Here is a 17437-nt window from a genome sequence, read left to right as displayed (position 1 = left end):
CCATCAGTAGAAGTGTGTAGTTTAATGTGTGTGTAGAGGCCAGGGTTGTGTAAAAGGCCTAACAGTCATTGCTGCTCTGTCAGGTGAGGCTGTTTGATGTAGTAATACCTTCTGCCTCCAGGACAGTTTTAGAGCTGTGTTGAAGTGGACGAATGGTCAAAGTGAACCGTGAAACCTTTGCAGAATGGTGGCGTTTGAACAAATAACGTGTCATAAGCTTCTTTGTCTCTGCCGCCGCTGCTAAAAAACACATGCACTGTTTTAACTGTCAAGCTGTTCTGTTCTCCTGTGTTAATGCATGTCTTTGGATGACAAGCAGTTTAGCAGGCCACAAAACAGAAGGCAACGTTTCTGGGAGAACTAATACATGTTTCAATCCACAGCAACTCAGGTGTCCGTTTCTATGAGCAGAAAACACATACACGGTGGATTTACTGCAAGTACAGTAATACTGAAAGCTGGGTAATTCAACTCTAATGTTATTCTTAGTTAATCTATTCCTGGTTAATCTACAGTGGAGGGTAATATCTCCTCTCCTCTCCCACTCTGACTGAATCTCTTCTGATTCTTAGTTAAATCCATTCTTAGCAAATCTGTTCTGGACAGCAATATCCCACTGAAGGTTAATCTGTCTGAGAAAATAATCATTTTAGCATGCCATTTCTTGTTCCAGTGTTAATTTCAGGATGACCTCATAATTACACTGAACCACTGGGCTGTCATCCTTCATGAAGGCCCGGGAGCTTCATCCCAGAATTCCCTCTGTTCAGCGTGAGCTCTCTCTCCAAGCAGCTCCACTCTGAAAAGGGCTCAGACACTACAGAGCCCCCATCCACCACCCTCTACCCTCCACCCTCAAACCCCATCTCACTCCAGCCAGGGGAATTTAGAGATTACAACTAAACAAAGTGCCCCACTTAAGGTTATTATTGTAATTAACCCAAAGTTTAACCATGACTTCAAAATAGTATTTTTGAAAAGTTTCTGGCTAGAGGAATCCTAGTGGGGCCAGTGAGGAGACGGAAGACTGTTCAGTTGAGATTTTTTTGTGTCTTTATATCTCCCAGGATGCATCCCTACAAGTCACAGCATGAGAGAAACAATCAGATAAACAAGCTCATGAATAATCAAATAAAAGTAAATTAAGGGGACTCTAACGAAGCGGGAGTGGAGGGTGTTAACGAGCAAATGAAGGAGACCGGGGACATAAAACAGCGGGCAGAACACACACCCGCACACACACACACACTCACCCAGATAAAATGTCATAGAATTGTATAGTACGCAGTACTTATAAGTGTAATAGTGTGTTTCTGCATGTGTGCATGTTACTGAAGTGCACTGGTGTGAACAATCTGGCCACACACTAATTACTGTTTATCTAGGCAGCAAACTAGGTGAGTGTGCTTGTATGTGTGGGGAGAGTGTGAGCAGTTTGACAGCTGCTTCCCCTCTAGCCAAGGCTAATTTAAGAAGAGCGATCCTGGTTGAGACGAATGGTCTGAAACATTGAATAATGAACCCAACTTGATCCTGATAAAACAGAGGGCAGTGAGCACAGTCTAACTGACCCATTGTGTCTGTGTGAAGTCAGGTCAACTGTGTGATGGTATAGACGCAGAGGGTGTCACAGAGTATTCAAATGTTATGCCAGGTCTTCTATGACTGCTAATGACTTGTGATGTTTTATGTTCCAGTTGATAGAAGGATAATATACTTTTGGAATAGATTTGAGCTGTACTTGTATCTTTCAAAATGTAGCCTATATGGAATCATATAAAACATTAAAACATGGAGATTTGATCAAATGATTCAAGCTGAGAGATGATGAATATGACTGAATATTGCAGGTTTGTATTTATTAAGGATACCCACTAGCTGCTTCCAAGGTAGCAGCTACTCTTCCTGGGGTTCAGCAACAATTAAAAATATGACATGACATTACATTTCGTAACACTTTACACAGCACATTAAGTGTGTTCCCTCAGGCCTCAGGTTGTGTGCAGGTTGGTGTTACATGGCTTGGTGGTCTGTGTGTGGGGAAGTGTTGTACCTTTAGAACATAGGGATCAGGGGTGGTCTCAGGAGGGGTAATCACTCTGAGCCATTTCAAATGCAACAGCTACACTTCATCATGGATTAAAACAGCTACAGCCCCTGCGTACCTTCACTTGCCAAACACGCACGCACGCACGCACACACACACACACACACACACACACACACACACACACACACACACACACACACACACACACACACACACACACACACACACACACACACACACACACACACACACACATTCCAGTAAAACGGTCCATGCCTAGGGGCAAAACTCCTGCCTTCTTTAAAGGCATGCCCCCTTCGACACAGGGGGGGATTAGTCCTGGGAGCTAGGCAGGGGAGCTGGGAGTTACAGCCGGGCTCAGGAGAGGGAGCGAGAGAGAGAGAGAGAGAGAGAGAGAGAGAGAGAGAGAGAGAGAGAGAGAGAGAGAGAGAGAGAGAGAGAGAGAGAGAGAGAGAGAGAGAGAGAGAGAGAGAGGGTTAGTGAGAGAAAGAGAGAGAGGGTTAGCTAGAGAAAGAGAGAGAGAGAGAGAGAGAGAGAGAGAGAGAGAGAGAGAGAGAGAGAGAGAGAGAGAGACAGAGAGAGAGAGTGGGTTAGCAAGAGAAAGAGAGAAAGGGTTAGCGAGAGAAAGAGAGAGAGAGAGACACAGAGAGAGAGAGAGAGAGGGTTAGCGAGAGAAAGAGAGAGAGGGGCGAGAGAAAGAGAGAGAGAGAGATACAGAGAGAGAGACAGAGAGAGAGTGTTAGTGAGAGAAAGAGAGAGAGGGTTAGCGAGAGAAAGAGAGAGAGAGAGACAGAGAGAGAGAGAGAGAGAGAGAGAGAGAGAGAGAGAGAGAGAGAGAGAGAGAGAGAGAGAGAGAGAGAGAGAGAGAGAGAGAGAGAGAGAGAGAGAGAGAGAGAGAGACAGACAGAGAGAGACAGAGAGAGAGAGAGAGAGAGGGAGAGAGAGAGGCTCAGAGTTTGGGATTGCATTTCCTAAAGCTGGCAACCCTTTCATACAATGTATTTGAATGAAAAGGCAGAGTCATGCAGTGTCCACCACTGTAGTACACACCTGCATCTTAGTCTCCCCCTTCTCTCTCTCTACCTCCCTCCCTCTCCCTCTCTCAGTGGTGCTGCTGCAGGGGCCTGATCTATGGCACAGAGTGGCATTGGATGGAGAAGAGGAGGCGAGAGGAGGATGTGTGAGAGATGCTGGGGGAATGCGTGAATGGGAGGTACACTCATTTCTGACGCTTGAGCTGTTCTTGCGAGCGGTCCTCGACCGGACAGAAAGAGGGCTTTGATTTAGCTGGGGGTCCAGGGTGGCCTGGATGGGCTCCATCCATCTTGTAAAGTAATTACATTACGAGCGTTTTCATTGGAGGGAGGAGGGGGAAAGCTGGGGGATCTCAATGGCTTTATAAATCACATTCACTCACTAGAAACTCACTAGAAACTGACTAGAAACTGACTAGAAATTGGAGGGAAATGGAGGCTTAGAGGGTTCTATTATATTTCATACATTGTAACAAATACTGTACAATACTGCTGTCAGACCTTAAAAAGCCAATTTTAAAATGTGGGGAAAGTGCTTAGAGAGTCTGGGAGCTAGCATGAAAGAGACATTGTGGAATGGTTCAGGTAAAACTTTACTAACTTTACTATCTTTGCAGCTTTGCAGCTGTTTTAGTTTTTACATTTGATTTAGGGTTAGATTCCGTCCGTATCGTGGAAGATCTGCGTTATAGTGTGATTTAAATGTAAAGGTTATTTCGGATTGAGCAGACATATGCAGCGTTTACATTTATGCAGAGAATGCAGTCTCCGCGAACACAGGAAATTGCCTTTAAATTTCAATCACACTATAGCGTGGATCATCCGCGATAAGAATTGAATCTAGGCCTTAAATTAGTTAACTAAGGATTGTTATGATAGTCTTTAGCAACATTACTACACAGTAGTTTGCAAAGTAATGCTGACTAAGCCTGAAATTAAAAGATAGAAGCAATGTATGTATTTGACTAATGAAGGAGATCACATGCACAACACACACACATGCACGCACACACACATATATACCCACACACCAGTGGAGGCTGCTGAGGGGAGGACGGTTCATAATAATGTCTGGAACGGAGCGAATGGAATGGCATCAAACACATGGAAACCATGTGTTTGATGTATTTGATACCATTCCACCGATTCCACTCCAGCCATTACCACGAGCCCGTCCTCCCCAATTAAGGTGCCACCAACCTCCTGTGACACACACACACACACACACACACACACTCTCTCTCTCGCTCTCCCCCTGCCACCTCCTCTCTTTCAGGACAAGAACTAGAACTGACTACATTTGTCTTAAATGGGGTTACAATTCTCTTCACATTGTCTTAATGGTCAGTAGCCACATCCCCCAGTCACACCCTGTCTTATAGCGGACTTAGCTAGCATTAGCACGTACATACCTGACCCTAGCATGGACAGAATGATCAGTGGTGTCAGATGGAACAGAGTAAATAGGCATTTCAACGTCATAGCTTTAGCCAGTGCCAACTTGTGTAATAGACACCGACTGGAATGCGGTTTTAACCAATCAGCATCCAGGATTAGACCCACCTGTAGTATATATGTATATATTGGAGGTCGGGAGGTTGGCCTGGCTTGATATGTTTCTCCTGAGGACCTACAGTAGCTGCATGTCACTCAGGCCTGCTGCTGGCCTAGGGGATAGAATTGCAGCATATACTAGATTTGCTCTCTATCCCTTGACTCAAACCCAATAACATAGTTCCATGCCCTTTGGCATTTGCGATATCTTAATTATTTAATATGGTGTGTGTAGCTTACAGAGTTCACATCTACAGTTGAAGTCGGACGTTTACATACAAGTTAGCCAAATACATTTAAACTCAGTTTTTCACAATTCCTGACATTTAATCCTAGTAAAAATTCCTGTTTTAGGTCAGTTAGGATCACCACTTTATTTTAAGAATGTGAAATGTCAGAATAATTGTAGAGAGAATGATTTATTTCAGCTTTTATTTCTTCTTTCATCACATTCCCAGTGGGTCAGAAGTTTACATACACTCAATTAGTATTTGGTAGCATTGCCTTTAAATTGTTAACTTGGGTCAAACGTTTCGGGTAGCCTTCCACAACCTTCCCACAATAAGTTTGGTGAATTTTGGCCCATTCCTCCTGACAGAGCTGGTGTAACGGAGTCAGGTTTGTAGGCCTCCTTGCTCGCACACGCTTTTTCAGTTCTGCCCACAAATGTTCTATAGGACTGAGGTCAGGGCTTTGTGATGGCCACTCCAATACCTTGACTTTGTTGTCCTTAAGCCATTTTGCCACAACTTTGTAAGTATGCTTGGGGTCATTGTCCATTTGGAAGACCAATTTGCGACCAAGCTTTAACTTCTTGACTGATGTCTTGAGATGTTGCTTCAATATATCCACATAATTTTCCTTCCTCACGATGCCATCTATTTTGTGAAGTGCACCAGTCCCTCTTGCAGCAAAGCACACCCACAGCATGATGCTGCCACCCCCGTGCTTCACGGTTTGGATGGTGTTCTTCGGCTTGCAAGCCTTCCCCTTTTTCCTCCAAACATAACGATGGTCATTATGGCCAAACAGTTCTATTTTTTCTCATCAGACCAGAGGACATTTCTCCAAAAAGTACGATCTTTGTCCCCATGTGCAGCTGCAAACCGTAGTCTGGCTTTTTTATGGCGGTTTTGGAGCAGTGGCTTCTTCCTTGCTGAGCGGCCCTTCAGGTTATGTCGATATAGGACTCGTTTTACTGTGGATATAGATACTTTTGTACCTGTTTCCTCCAGCATCTTCACAAGGTCCTTTGCTGTTGTTCTGGGATTGATTTGCACTTTTCGCACCAAGTACGTTCATCTCTAGGAGACAGAACGTGTCTCCTTCCTGAGCGGTATGATGGCTGCGTGGTCCCATGGTGTTTATACTTGCATGCTATTGTTTGTACAGATGAACGTGGTACCTTCAGGCATTTTGAAATTGCTCCCAAGGATGAACCAGACTTGTGGAGGTCTACAATTGTCTTGGCTGATTTTCCCATGATGTCAAGCAAAGAGGCACTGCGTTTGAAGGTAGGCCTTGAAATACAGCAACAGGTACACCTCCAATTGACTCAAGTGATGACAATTAGCCTATCAGAAGCGTCTAAAGCCATGACATCATTTTCTGGAATTTTCCAAGCTGTTTAAAGGCACAGTCAACTTAGTGTATGTAAACTTCTGACCCACTGGAATTGTGATACAGTGAATTATAAATGAAATAATCTGTCTGTAAACAATTGTTGGAAAAATGAATTGTGTCATGCACAAAGTAGACTAACCGACCTGCCAAAACTATAGTTTGTTAACAAGAAATTTGTGGAGTGGTTGAAAATCGAGTTTTAATGACTCCAACCTAAGTGTATGTAAACTTCCGACTTCAACTGTATATCAATTTATCTCATTTTTAGTTGGCCAAAGAGTTGGTGAGGTGATGGCTGGCTCTCTTTTTAGCAATGTCAGATATAGAACACGTGATGTGCACCATAGGGACAACAAAATATGCAACTATTCGCAATGAAAAATAATGAAGTGAAAATAATTGACATATTTGGTGGTAGGTTGGCATCATATCACTTCTACACCGACAAATAAGACATGCAACATTTTGATTAGTTTTATTGCTGATAGTCGGGAATGTTTGTTTTTAAAAGCTGAAATAATTTTCAATGCCAGTCTTGGCCGAGAAACTGAACCATGCAAAATGAAAGTTTAATTTGATATCCGAATTTAGCGAGCCTGAAACGTTCCTCTTCAGTCAGTCTCTGTCCACGAGGGAGAGGTACTGAAAGACTAATAGCGCTTGCTGCCTAGCTCATAAGCAGGAACGCACCCCTCACGTGTCTCTACAGCGGCTCTCTCGTGGCACGGTATATCTCTCGGGCTGCAGGAAACATCTAATTTCTCCCGCTTTCAATTTGGTTGTTCAATATTTTCTAAAAGTGATCTATTTTTTTGGTTTGCTTTGTTTTAGCAACAGATCCTTCCAATTATTGATTTATGCAGTGTTCATTTCTCAATATTTATATCAGCTGCTTCTAGGGGGGAAGAACACATTAAAATGAAATATGCAAATAGTTATGTGAAGTCATATTGCTGCATGCGGTGGCAATATTTTTTGCGGTCCACTCTTGTAATACTAAAAATGTTTTTTTATGAAATTGCTGTTGGACAAGATAAAAAACAGTTCTAGGAAATGTCGAGTCGGCCTGGTAATCTCCATACACCTAATGTATCTCTCTCTGCCAGTAGGGAGGCCATGGTTAAGGCTAACGGTATGGGAAATGTCCAGAGGGCTCAAGTCAACTCATAAATATCACCATGGCTGATGTATGAGAGCAGAGCAGTGATCTACGTACACTGAGTGTACAAAATATTAGGAACAATGTTTTGTACACTCAGTACACCTTCCTAATATTGAGTTGCACCCCCTTTTGCCATCAGAACAGCCTCAGTTCGTCAGGGCATGGACTCTACAAGGTGTCGAAAGCATTCTACAGGGATGCTGGCCCATGTTGACTCCAATGCTTCCCACAGTTGTGTCAAGTTGGCATGATGTCCTTTGGATGGTGGACCATTCTTGATACACACGGGAAACTGTTGAATGTGAAAAACCCAGCAGCGTTGCAGTTCTTGACACACTCAAACCTGAGTGCCGTTGATGACACAAACCGGTGAGCCTGGCACCTACTACCATATCCTGTTCAAAGGCACTTCAATATTTTGTCTTGTCCATTCACCCTCTGAATGGCACACATACACAATCCATGTCTCAATTGCCTCAAGGCTTAAAAATCCTTCTTTAATCTGTCTCCTCCTCTTTGTCTACACTGATTGAAGTGGATTTAACAATTGGCATCAGTAAGGGATCATAGCTTTCACTTGGATTCACCTGGTCAATCTATGTCACGGAAGGAGCAGGTGTTCCTAATGTTTTGTACACTCAGTGTATGTCCTCTGAGACGCATGATGTTGAGGAGAGCAGAAGTGCAAGCCATATGTCATATACGCTGCAATATGGGACATATTTACACTGATCTCATCATATACGTTATGTGATGTTGTCATGGCATTTATTGCTGATGATGTCATAGGCTTTCTGACTTATAGTGACTCTGGTCATAAAGTACACACTTCATGTTATTGCAGTTCATCTCAAATAGAGACGCTCACAGTGCTGCTGAGTGTTTTAGAGAACTGAGAAACTGAGAAACCACAAAAGGTAATAATTTCCACAAGATAAATCAGAAAATGACCCCAAAGTCAATTTTCCAAACTGTCTAATCATGGATTGGTGGTTTTATATCATAGTCGGCATAAAACCACACTTTTGTGTCTGGTCCTATCACGGTTTCACCAAATGTTTGGTTTAGAGGTCACCATTTGTACCTTTCAGCGGCTTCGTTGCCGACTGTGATTCACTCTGTGCTCTCTCTCTCTTTCTTCTCTCTGTCTCTCTCTCTCTCTCTCTCTGTCTCTGTCTGTCTCTCTCTCTCTCTCTCTCTCTCTCTCTCTCTCTCTCTCTCTCTCTCTCTCTCTCTCTCTCTCTCTCTCTCTCTCTCTCTCTCTCTCTCTCTCTCTCTCTCTCTCTCTCTCTCTCTCTCTCTCTCTCTCTCTCTCTGTATGAGCAGCATTCTTAGAGTGAGCGGCTCACTAACGTAACATTTCCAGAGTGAAACGTGTCTTCAGCACCTGCCTCTGTGTTATATAAGAGCCTGAGAGTGAAATATGGGCAGTGATATGGGATGATGTTGAGATGGTTATGTGATACGGTATGGAGATTGATGTGTCAGGGATGATGTGGAGATGGTTATGTCATGACTTGCCCTCATGGGCTGAGGATCAAAGATGCCGGCTAGGCAAAGGTTTGAACATCCCCTTTCCTGGGGGCCAATTTTATGACCGGTCGTAAATTCCTTGCAGTATTGGGAGAGGGAATTTCCTTGTGAGACAAAGGAAGTCTTCCCACCAAGACTCCAACATCCAAAAGTGGATAATGAAACAATATTCCTACTTAAAGAATGTGGGAAATGGTCGGTGGGGACTTAAAGAACAATCATTTCAAATTCGTTACTATGTTGTGATGTCATTAAAGATGGTGGAACAACATAACTGTATCTCTGGGGGTGTACACTTCCCAGTTATGAGATTTGCATCTAATTGTTGTATAAAACGAATGATTAAGTATAATAATACTTTTGTGAAGATAACAATGTGATTTTAGCATTCTAGATGAGATGATTGTTTTCCATATTGATTTGTTCTCAGTCAGTGGCCACGCCCAGATGAGCACAAACATGATGGAACGGCCCTTTTACCCCGGGTGCATAAAAAGCCTTGAAAAACAAATTAACATTAGACCAGCAGACGTGAAGCGTGAGCTAAACATTACAAAATGGTTTTAAACTACAACTCCATTACCAAAGGAAGACCAAGCATACTATGGTATAAGCCGGATGTTGCAAATGGTTGAATTTCTACAAGACCAAGAAGCGTGAAGCTGAAGCTACACGTTACAAAATGGTTAGACCAGAAAGACCAGAAAACATGAGACGTTAGTCCACACATTTTAAATGGAGAAACTCTGAAACTCTCAACCTCTACACGATGTGAAGAAGACAATGCACTAGACCTTATCATCTCAGTATGTAGCTGGCATGTATAGTCGTCTAGATAACTTTCACTAAAGGCACGAGTTGGGAAGGACAATCCCTCTCCGACACCCGCTGGTACATCTGAAGTATCTATCTAACAGATCAACTCTACGAACTACAGGGTACGCTGAAGTATCCATTCTAACCACCACTACGACCAGAAACTCTACCAAGGGCATTGGGATCTCTGGTGGGCAAACCAGAGTCCTACATCATCAACTCAACTATCAAAGACAGCTACACGTAAATACATGTTGCATTTCTAATCCGAATTAGCGTTTAGTGGGGTTTTAAGCATTTGTATTTCCATGAGTGTAGTTTCCAAAGTAACCACAATAGTTTGAATCTCTGTCTCTCCCTTCCATTCTGACCCTCCTTCTACCCAAGCATTCATGCTATTGTTAGTCCAGTCCACTAGGGACCTGTTTTTATTGTATTACATTAGTAATCAATAACCTATGTGTGTGTGTTTGTATTGTGTTATTATTTAGTTAGTTAGTAAATAAATAATTAAGCCAATTTGTGTATTGCTGATTCATCAATAAGGTTAGGGTTCTTGCAGGTTCAAGGATTATGCGATGTTCAGAATGAGACTGATAAGAGGTAATTATTTAATAAGTGACTATTATCGATATATAACATATATATCTTCTAAGATTTTAATTCGGGAGATGGTAACTCGTTAAACAACTTCTTCCGTGGTGCCCCAAATTCCTAATGCGTTAATTTTTACATGATTGATTTAATTGAGTGACAATTAAACATAGTTAGGTGATTCAATAAATAACAGTCATACATTAAAGTAAGTCACGTCACAACAGTTATAATATAATAATATATGTCATTTAGCAAATTATTTTATCCAAAGCGACTTATAGTTAAGCGTGCATACATTTTATGTTCGGGTGATCCCGGGAATCGAACCCACTATCCTTTCATTGTAAGTGCCAAGTTCTACCAACTGAGCTACAGAATACCATTTGTTAAGTGATACTGTATATAGTAGGAAGTGACAGGGAGTGATTAGCAGAGATTAGTTATGAGGAGGGTAGGGGGCACCCAATCATAATCATCTGTCTCAAGGGCATTCCATGTTACTCTAACATAAACAATCAATATACCATTTTACAATCATCACGCCATTCATCATTGGTTTGAAATGAACTTGTAGAATATCAATAGAGGCCTTAATGACGGGCCGTGGGAGAGCTTTAGAATGAACCAAGCCTTGATCAGGCTCAGCAGCCATACAGCAGCCTTTTGATAAATGGTTAGTATCCTGCATTAGTTAAGATGCTTGTTATATTATGCATCATAATTTGGGAGGCCAGATGCTCACCTTCAGGGAGCCTTGCATGCTTTAAATAGAGCACATCACACATTCCAGCATGTTTCATTATACAGCACTGTACACCACCGCTTGGCGCTAAAAAGTAAGCTAAGCCCACTGAGGTATACATCACTTATAATGGGTACAATGACGTTGCTCAACTGGGGGTGAAACAAATGTGTGGCCAGGTGGAAAGCCCAACCATCGTGATGAATACAGGCTGGAGGACTTCTACAGGCACGCTACAAATTAACTTTAGGGCCAATGCCTATAGCACCTCTTCTGCCCTGCTGTGATTCAGTGGCTGCCTCAGTCTGTTTGGCTATCTGCTTTCCATCTGGTTTACGTGTGCTTGTTTGGCATGTCTCCTCCACCACTGCTGAAACCCAGTCCCTAAACTGTAGTCCAGCTGTGATCTGAGTTTCCAAACAAATTAATAATTAAAGTCAGTTTTCAGAAAAGCAGGAATAAACTGCATCGCTGTTTTTTTTGCAACGGTGTGAATCCCTTTTCTCCAGCAAAGTGATCGTGGATTTATTCTCCAAAAACCCACTGGAGGTCCGCTGACTCCACAAACAACTATCGGCAGGTCCTCCCATGACTCCCTCTGTGTTGGGTTTTTCCTTCTGGTTGACCTCTCAAGCAAAGGAGCACTATGCCCTGTGGCATCAGGGCCTAACAGACACCCACAGGAGCCACTTACACACTGATCCCTGGCCCCTTGAAACACAGCGGGAACCCAGGGTACCAGTTAAGACTGGATACACTGTAACAGACTTACACACATAGAGGCTCACTCCTGTTCTGTTAAAAAGAGATGCTCTCTTCCCATGGCCTTTCCTTCACCACAACCCTTGATTATCTCTGTAATGTCACATGGTGGATGCAACAAGGCCCTCTGGAATGTGAAATTAAGAAATGGGACATAAGAAGCCCTGCATCATGTGTCGTGATGTGAGTTGATGGTGACATGTAGCAGAGGAATGTCCATACGGTTTGTGCTCAGGAAATAATTGCTCCCTGGCCATGACTAAGGGACTGGTTGGGGACAGTATCTAGAGGCTAATTAGACAACACTGGGTTTAATTAGGAAGACTTCCGCTCCATCATTTACAATGTTGCTTTCAATCATCTCTACACAACAGACATTACATTTATGGTCAGAAGGTCACAAGCTTGCAACAAATGTGACATGTTTGACCACAGAGAATACAGCAGTTCCCTGTCTTTTCTTCTTCTAATACAGTAAAGCTCAAATTTCAGTCTTCACATGCTAAATATTACTAGCAATCTTTCCGTCAAGCCTCTATAGACTGTCAGTCGTAGCTCATGATGGAACGCAACAAAGGAATCGCCTTAGTCAGCAGCTGCAGTGGAGGCATGTGCAGGGGAGACCAGTCACTATTTCTCTACGTTGCAGCAACATTGGCTCACTGGGCCACATTGGAGGACTTGGGGTTAGGCACATCATATCACCCATCTGGGCAAAAAAGCATGGCTCATTGGGCCACGTTGAGAGCTTTTTGGAGCCTGGCACCATCATATCACAGGCAGCTGCTGAAATATAGATATTGCCTTGAGAAAAGTGTTGTCCAGCTGGTGATTCACATCCTACACTGGTCTGTTTTGTTTGAAGCCTGTGAATGTAGCAAATTGTGAAGAAAAAAAATATGGCTACATTAAGGTGGTTAAAAGGTCAATGAAAGTGGTGCACTGAGATCAGCTATATGTGAAAAATGACTGCACGGACATCATTTGTATGCACAAGAGACAAGTGTACTCTGAGATTTCCTGTACTCTGAGAGAACTGTACAGAGGTCAGCTTAATGTAAGATAGGGGCTCTACTGATATCAGCCTGATGTATGTGTGAGAGAGGACTAGGGATCAGCTGAATGAGAAATGAACCTGTACTAAAATTACCTTAATATGCATAGGGAAGACATGGACGACAGCTATACTGGCCACACACACCTGCAAAATGCAGCGTTTTACGTAAACAACCTTATTTACTCTACCAAGGAGAAATGTCTACATTCATTCATTTCTACTTGCCCAACATTTCATTTCATATTGGCATAGAAGTGGAATATGAGATGGCATGGTTATAAAGTTTGACTTCGGACAAAAATAGCCTACAACTTAAAAAATAATAGAACTTTAAAATAAAAGCTCATAACAGAACCAACTGCCTAAAAGTGAACATTTGAGTGTGAAGGAAGCAGGCTCCACCCACCCTGGCCCCTGATGATGGTTTAAATGTTAATCCAGCTGCAGTAGATGCCTACAGGCTGGCCCCGTGTAAAACAGAACACACAGTAGTTGTGCCAGAAACCAAAGAAGAAGCGCATACTCAGGGGTTGGTGCAAACTGAACTTCGCCGTACACCCTTCATTATTCATGTGCTCTGAGGAAAGGCCCTATACATGCATCCAATATGAACTCACTGCTAGGCTACATCCCTATAGCCCCTTCCCTGGGCCTGGCCAGCTCCTTCCCTGCGCCTGGCCTGCTCCTTCCCTGGACCTGGCCTGCTTCTTCCCTGGGCCCAGCCTGCTCCACTCACACAGTCATACTAAGCTCCTCCAACAGAAACTCTCCACACAGATGCAGTACAGGTCTTCTAAGTGACTCTTTCTTTACTCCACCAGGCTAAAGTAGAGATACAGATGTACGATCTTAATTTGAGCCAGTTTGCTACAACAGGAAAATAATCCGGTAGCAACAGGAAATTTGAATTATTTTGTGGATTATAATTTATGGTCATTTTTGTAGGGGTTGATACATTTTTCTTAAGACAAAATCAAGTCTGACATTTCAAAGTGAAAATTACAAACTTCAGAAGCCTTTTTAAACCTCAAATACACTTCAAGTTTTTAATTTCCTGCATTGCAGGAAAGTTCTCCTACAACAGGGTGATCAAATTAAGATCCTACATCTTTACACTCATTCAACTCCAGTGCATCTGTAATATTTGAAAATACACTGAGTACACCAAACATTAGGAACACCTTCCCAATATTGACTTTGCCCTCCGAACAGCCTCAATTCGTCGGGGCATGGACTCTACAAGGTGTCGAAAGCATTCCACAGGGATGCTGGCCCATGTTGACTCCAATGCTTCCCACAGTTGTGTCAAGTTGGCTGGATGTCCTTTGGGTGGTGGACTATTCTTGATACACATGGTAAACAGTTGAGCGTGAAAAACTCAACAAGCTTTGCCGTTGTTGACACAAACCGGTGGTGAGCCTGGCACCTACTACCATACCCCGTTCAAAGGCACTTAAATATTTTGTCTTGCCCATTCACCCTCTGAATGGCACACATACACAATCCATGTCTCAATTGTCTCAAGGCTTAAAAATCCTTCTTTAACCTGTCTCCTCCCCTTCATCTACACTGATTAAAGTGAATTTGACAAGTGACATCAATAAGGGATTATAACTTTCACCTGGATTCACCTGGTCAGTCTATGTCATGGAAAGAGCAGGTGGTCTAAATGTTTTGTACACTCATTGTAGTATGTTTGTGCTGTGAGCATTTCAAAGTGTTGATAATGAGTGTCTCATAGGTAAGCATAGCCCTACACCCTCCTTCACATGTAGCCTTTGATGTGATGGCAGCGTTATGACATAGCAAGTGCTGCTCCTGGCATGGGGCCAGGACACAGACCATAGAATTGGACTCAGCCTGTTGGTTTTAGCCGGTGGAAGATCCCTGAGTTCTAACTTTAAGTAAAACAATGATGTTATGTAAGGTTTTACAGAACGACAGATCCCAAATGCTGTACATTAACCACTGCTTAACTTTGAGGGCTCTGGTCCCACAGTTCAGGACTCTAACTTGTATCTGACAATCTTTTTCACAAGCCTCCAAATCATTAGAGTGATAGCATAAGTAACTTTAACTTTAAAATCATCCATAGCGAGTTACAGGTGCTAAGACTAGTAGTTGTAAAAGTAGCAGTGGTAGTGCGTTGCTAGGAAACGATGTAAACAATGCCACTTTCTATGAAGGTGGCATGTGTATATTGTCTCATATATCATGGGCAGGAGAGGCTCTAACAATGTGGATTCCAAACCACCTGTTGTATAACTCTCCATACATCATGTATGCATTTTAGACGTGCCCGGAGTCATAAGAGAGTATAGGTCGGACCACTCGCTGATTAGGATCCTGTCATTAAGATCTGTCGGCAAAGCGAGGCTGATCCACTATCATTAAGAAGGCTAAGCCAGAGTACAAGTGTATCCACGACCTCCATCTGAACAGAGGTCCTCTTGTCTGAGCTGAATTCTGCCATTGACTGAGCACTGCCCAACCAGCACTGAATATAAATGTGCCCCTCTCCTTGGATGAGAGTGTGTGCATTCGCTTGCATAGTCACAATGCACACTCCTGTGATACCAATACCAATACCAATATAAATACCAAATACCAATGCACAGTCCTGTGATGTGCATCTGATCATCTTATCATACCTGTGTGTGTGTGTGTGTGTGTGTGTGTGTGTGTGTGTGTGTGTGTGTGTGTGTGTGTGTGTGTGTGTGTGTGTGTGTTTTACATGTGTGACAATGAGGGTGTATGTTGATGACAGTGATCAATATTAAATATCACCTTTAAAGAAATCACACATAGGTCAATACATGACATCAAGCATATGGCAATCTATTTCACCGGTATGGCGGAGGGATCTGGCACGCTCACACTCTCAGAGCACATACAACCATTATCTATCAAGTGAACAAATCTATCAATCCCTACGTAGCCAACGGGGCTACCGATGGGCGCAATTAATTCCCTAAATGGCTCCTCGACTGGTAAGCAGCACGACTGGCCCGACTGATATGCCCCAGTCCGCCCGCCGTAGCCTATCATTTGATCATGTCCTGATTCAAATCAAATCGGATGCTGACCATGTTGGTTCCATTTTATTCTCGGGTAAAACACGTCGGCATCGCGGGTTGCTCTGCGGATATTAGCCCGCCATAATGTTAGCGTCAAAACCTCAGGAGGTGACAGTTTATCAACAGGCAAAGGCCACTGATATAGCACACCACTGAAACGAAGGAAAACATTTATATTGCAAATTCGCATGAAGGTTTGCCAATATTGACAACTCATTTCCCAACGGTGACAGTGCGCCAGGATCGATTATGCAAAGGAGCTACGGAACATCAGCGTCACACCGATGCTTGTGCACACATAAAAGCTATAGGAAATCATGAAATACATTTCTTTAAAGGGAGGAATAGGCTTACCCAAAATATTCCCAGTAAACGTGAGAACGCGAGGGTCTCCCTTGAAGATGCGTCTGGTTCTCTCGCCTCCTGCTTTTTTCGGGTTATGTTTTACGCCATTTCTTTCTTTTGCAGGATTATTTCTCATTAAAGTGAGGTGTCGCAGGCTTTCATACATCAATTCACCTTCTCGGTGTCGGTCTGTCTCCCCCTTTTCCAAAAAAGAACACCTCTTAATGCCCCCTCCTCCTCTCTTTCCTCATTCTGACAACTCCCTTCTCTCTCTTCCTAGTCGACAGATAGCTTACCACATTTTTGAGTCCATAAGAGAAAGGCAGAGAATAAAATAAAACAATAATAAAAACAAATGCGTGTAACGCATTAGCGGTTAACTCAACGCAAAGGATGCTCGTCTTCTCTCCTTTCCATGGTGATACATTTCCACGGTGCCTCCCTCTGTTGTGAGAAGGCCTACATTAACTAATTATTTAAATTAATAAAATAAAGACACTCCAAACAGGGTGTCAGACCTCTCATTTGCGTACTTGCGTTGTGCCTCTGCTTTACATCTTCTTTGATGTTTTATATCGGCTACAAAGGGGAGCTATGAATGGATCATCCGTTTCGTTGTGGCCTCGTTTGGCATATCATAATGACTTTTACAGGATTGTAATGATGTTAATTATTTTTGTAGCCCCGACAGATCCATCAATGCCTCACTCGTGAAGATTCTTCGGCTGCTGCCTCAGAAGAGATGCTGTGTCTCTCAGCTCTCTCCCCCTCTCTCTCTCTCTCTCTCTCTCTCTCTCTCTCTCTCTCTCTCTCTCTCTCTCTCTCTCTCTGTCTCTGTCTCTGTCTCTGTCTCTCTCACAGTCTCTGTCTCTCTCACACACACTATTTTCTCTCTCTCTCTCTCTCTTTTTAAAACACACACTCACGCTCATTCGAATTCACTCAAAACTACCGCAGATTGAGTGCGTCCTATTTTTGCCATCGGTCGCTGCTTGACACATTATGTTAAAATTCTCTCTTGCAGCGATCATTTTTTATGAATAGACAGCGAAGACAGCAGGAGG

At 43.0% G+C, this 17437-nt stretch overlaps 1 protein-coding gene across 2 annotated transcripts in view; it reads right to left on the bottom strand.

Annotated features, from left to right (window-relative positions):
• Positions 1 to 17153, bottom strand: part of LOC121541792 (neuroligin-2) — a 78651-nt gene extending 61498 nt beyond the window's left edge. For both annotated transcript variants that reach the window (XM_041851093.2, XM_041851094.2), the window contains exon 1: positions 16383 to 17153. The gene's annotated coding sequence lies outside the window, so the exon portion shown is untranslated. The remainder of the gene's footprint in view (positions 1 to 16382) is intronic.
• Between the last annotated feature and the right edge of the window lie 284 nt (positions 17154 to 17437).

The sequence above is a fragment of the Coregonus clupeaformis genome, chromosome 27 (genome assembly GCF_020615455.1).
Source record: "Coregonus clupeaformis isolate EN_2021a chromosome 27, ASM2061545v1, whole genome shotgun sequence".
NCBI classification, from domain to species: Eukaryota; Metazoa; Chordata; class Actinopteri; order Salmoniformes; family Salmonidae; genus Coregonus; species Coregonus clupeaformis.
Note: the sequence above shows the minus strand (reverse complement) of the source record. Positions and strands in the feature narration are given on the sequence as shown.